Below are 4724 nucleotides of genomic sequence, written 5' to 3'. Positions count from 1 at the left end.
GCGCAGGCGCCGCGTGGGGCGGGGCGGGGCCCTGGGCGCGGTGGGCAGGCGCGCGCCAGCGGGGAGGGCACTGCGCGTTGTGCGCAGGCGCCGGTTCGCGTGGGATGTCCTTGGCGCCGGGTGTCCGCCCGGGGGCGCAGTGCGCATGCGCCCCGCCCCGCAGCCCCGCCCCGCGCCGCAGCCCCGCCCCGCGCCGCAGCCCCGCCCTCGTGCCTGAGGCGGCTGCACACCTGCAAGCCCGCCTGAGGGGACACGGGGTGCTGCGACTGGGCGGATTTCCCCTCAGAGAGCAAAATAATCACGATTTGAGGATCAAGTTGCATCCCTAGACTTCTAAAGTCAGAACCGGGTGCAGAGTGAGGGCACAGAGACTGCTGATAGGGCAGCACCCGCTGCCTCAGCAAGAGGCCGAGCGTGTGCCCTACCCGAGGCCGCTAAGGCAGAGTGTGCCCGGTGCCATTAAGGCTGAGCCTAATCGGAGGCAACGCATGCAGAGCCTGCCTGAGCCCGTGGCGGCACAGCCTGCCCAAGCCCATTGAGGCAGAGCTTGGCAGAGGCCATGGTGGCAGAGCCTGCTTGGTGCCATGGAGGCACAGCCTGCCCAAGGCCGTGGCGGCACAGCCTGCCCGAGCCCATTGAGGCACAGCCTGCTTGAGGCCATTGGGGCAAAGCCTGCCAGATGCCATTGTGGCACAGCTTGCATAGGGCCATTAAGGCACAGCCTACCTGAGGCCATTGGGGAAGAGCCTGCCCAATGCCATGGTGGCACGGCTTGCCCAAGACCGTGACGGCACACCCTGCTTGGGGACATTGAAGCAAAGCCTTCCAGGGCCATTAAGGCACGGCCTGCCCGAGAACATGGTGGCAGAACGTGCCTGCAGCCATCGAGGCACAGCCTTCCTGGGAACATTAAGGCAGAGCCTGCCTGAGGCCATGGCGGCTGAGCCTGCTCAGAGGCTATAGAGGCTGAGCCTGCCCGAGACCATGGCGGCACAGCCTGCCCAAGGCCATTGAGGCACAGCCTGGCCAAAATCTTGGCCAGAGACTATCTGGGGCCATGGGGGCACAGCCTGACTGAGGCCATTGAGGCTCAGCCTGCCCAAGGCCATGGCATCACATTCTGACTGAGCTCATGAGGCACAGCCTGCCCCAAGACATGGCCGCACAGCCTTCCTGAGGCCTGGGCAGCAAAGCCAGCCTGGTGCCATTGAGGCACAGCCTGCCTGAGGCCATTGAGGCACAGCCATCCCAAGGCCATTGAGGCACAGCCTGCTCAAGGCCGTGACGGCACAACTTACCCGGGGCCATGGAGGCACAGTCTGCCCAAGAAATGGCAGAACAGCCTGCCTGAGGCTGTGATGGCGCTGCCTACCTGGGGCCATGGACACACAGCCTACCTGAGGCGATGGAGGCACAGCTGGTCCAAGTCTATGACAACACAGCCCGCCCGAGTCCATTGAGGCAGACCCTGCCCGAGGCTGTGGTGGCACAGCCTGCCTGGGGCTGTGACGGCACCACCTACCCGAGGCCATGGCGTCACAACCTGCCCGAGGCTGTGGTGCACAGTGTGCCTGAGGTGATGGACACAACAGCGTGCCTGGGGCCATGGCAGCACTGCCCGCCTGAGGCCATGGAGGCAGAGGAAGGCCTTCAGGAAGAGGAGTTGAGAAATCAGGTCATCTGACTGAATTTATCTATGTCCTGCATCTAAGTATGGTCAGCACAGCCTCCCCAGGGCAGCGGGCACCCACCCGCACTGCTGCCCCATCCCTTGGTCTCCTCCTCACCTGCAGCGCTGCGATCCGGCAGCAGCAGCAAGCAGCAGCAGCAACAGCACAGCCACCTGTGCTTGCTGTAACCGCATACAGACCCAGCGGGTGTTTCTTCTGTTCCTCCATAAAGGGTCTTTGCTTTATGTCTACACACATTTTTGTGGCAATACTTTGTTAGAGTCCCTCGTTGCTTCAGCAAGTCTGAGGAGGGTGATTCTGCACCAAAATCAAGGGCGTGTTCTGTGGCCATTCACTAAATTTGATGCACCTAGCCTTCAACATCAGTAGTTCAATTAGACAAATTGTTTTATCTGGAAATATTACCACATGACACTCATTCAGAAATCTCCACTGTGTACTGGGAAAACTATGTACCCAGTAGCTTTAAAAATGACATGCAAAATAGCAAACCTTGCACTCCGTGAGCTGAGAACGCATTAAAAACATAAAAAAACTGAAGGATGACAAACAAATGACAGCTCTTGTGTCTGCATCCTGTATTTTCCTTGTAGCATGGTCACCATCTAGTGGGACAGGGGCAGCAAGCACATAGCGTCTGTGTACGCTACAAATTACAGGAAAATACAGCTGTCCACATGCCTGTGTGTGTTTCTGCTTCTTTTGCATTTCCTTCTGCTTCTGACCTGAAATATCAGGGACTTCAGAAAAGTGTGTTTTTGTACTATTCTACTTCCAAACAGCTGGGTTTCGCGTACTAGAAGTTGTTAGTGGATGTCAATGCCACTGCTGTTCAAATGAAAGTATGTAAACATCTACAGACACAAAATCGTAAGAGGTGATATTTTTCTAAAACTTCCTTCTTAAGTGTTTGCTTAGTATGACTAATAAGTCATTTATCCAGGAATAAAAATGAAATTAAGAAAAGCATTTTTCAGGGGTACGTACTTAAGGTGCTTATTATAGTGAGCTTAACCCCTGAGAAAACAGAAACGCATTGCCTCCCTTGTGCTTTTATCTCAGAATGGCCAAGATATGACAGTTACCCAAGAAGTTACAGAATAGCTAGGTGCTGTGTTGGGGGGTTTTAGCAGCATCAGCTAGACAGTACACTGCATGTTGTCACACCCAGGAGGTTGTAGACTTCAGCAGTTCCCACACAAGCTTTTCAGTGAGAGCTTCTAATTCAGTGGAAGTTTTGCAATCGATTTCCATGGAACTATCTATGCTTAGTGACTTGTCACCTCAGTGTAACTACCACGTGTGTCCACTGAATGGTGCGTCACCGATTTGTGCAGCCCTGGGCCAGCCTAAATAACTTTAGTCTTATTGGTCATATGACATCGGCAAACAGCCTACCTCCAGACAAAAATGCAGAGAGGAAAGGTGCACAGACATGGCAGTTATGCAACAAGTCTTTGAAGAAACATCCACATATAATGATATGCAACTTAAATATAGGCTGAAACTAGGAAATTCTGTCCCAGATCTGAGCTTTCTTGAAGTACAGGCCTATCTGGGTCTTACGCTACAGATGCCAGTCTGGCCATTATTTCTGGATGGAGTTCTGAAACTCCAGTTACATTTACAGCTCTCTGAGGAGGAGAGGCCATAATACATTCTTTTTTTTTCTCTTGCCTTTGATTTCAGCTCAAACACTGCTAGAGAGCCTGGATAGCTTTGCACAGCAAATGCAGCCAGTGCTTATTGCTGTGCAAAGAGCCTGAGAAGCAGTATGGACCTCAGAGCTACGCTTAATCTGATTTTACAGACCCTTGATTTCTGAGAGTGCCAAAGTATTTTTGCTGATGGAATATAGCCCTAACATATCAATTGCCTTTGCCAGGCAGCCGGATTTAAAACAAGCAGTGCTGTTTAAAGTGTTCACTACCCAATAAGAAGTTTGATGGTCAATATTGCAGATGCTTAAATTAGCAAATTTATGCTAACCAGAAATTCTTAAATTCACCTTGCTTTGTTCTCTGTGTTGTTAGCACTGTGCATCACTCACAGGTTCCTCATTTCCTCCTGAACACAGAAACAAACAAATCAATTGAATATTTTCCTCCCCACATTTTTCCTAAGTATGTGGAGCAGATCTTAAGACTTGTTTTAACATGCACAGCATTGTTTTTGCCATGCTAAAAACACTACCAGACATGTCAGGACTTTGCTTCTTCTGCAAGTCCTGCTGGTTTGGAACCCATTTCCACAACAAACAATATTGCCAAGATAAATTGTTTGCCAGAGATAACTTTCAGTCCTTGAACAAATTATCTAAGAAACGTTGAAACATAATGCTGCACGAAGCAAACTCCTTCCATGCTTCCTGTCCTCTTAGGAAGGAACAAAGCTTATCTCTGTTACAGATTCCGTAGAGACAGGCACAATAACTTCACCGGTGCGTTGGTTAGACTATGGGAGTTTTTGCATACTTGTAAGTATCAGAGGAACATCTGAAATATTCGTGCCCCATTGATCCTCCCCTCAGAAATGGAAGTACTGAAATTCAGATTTGTGTAAGGACTCCCAACAGTTCAGCAAGGAGCAGTAAAGCTGCTCGTGGACTGCATGAGGAAAAAAAGGAAGAGTTTACAAGAATCCGTCATTTGCCATAGGTTCTTGCTTCTCAAGCAGAGTAGAGCTGCTGAGGGTTTAATTACGTGCGTATTTGTAAAGTCCCAAAAGTTTGTCATTTGTGTGGCTCTTTCCCCACTGAGTACTGCTTTGTGTTAATACTGTGCTTAAATTTTAACTAAAAAATAAAAGCTGTTTTTCATAATCCATTTCCTTTCAGCCTTTCTCTGGACTGAGCCGTGTCTGCTGTGCTGCAGGTACAGGGTGATAACATTGTGACACATCTCCTATTTTTAGACCATTTTCAGTCCCTCCACGACACAATCTGAAGTAAGAAAATAACCTTATTATCTCTCTGGCTCTCTGCCTACTCTGTGTGGTTAACTTTAAGATGTACCTTTTCAATATTAACTGAAG

This window comes from Falco punctatus (genome assembly GCF_963210335.1).
Source record: "Falco punctatus genome assembly, chromosome: 14".
NCBI lineage: Eukaryota > Metazoa > Chordata > Aves > Falconiformes > Falconidae > Falco > Falco punctatus.
Note: the sequence above shows the minus strand (reverse complement) of the source record.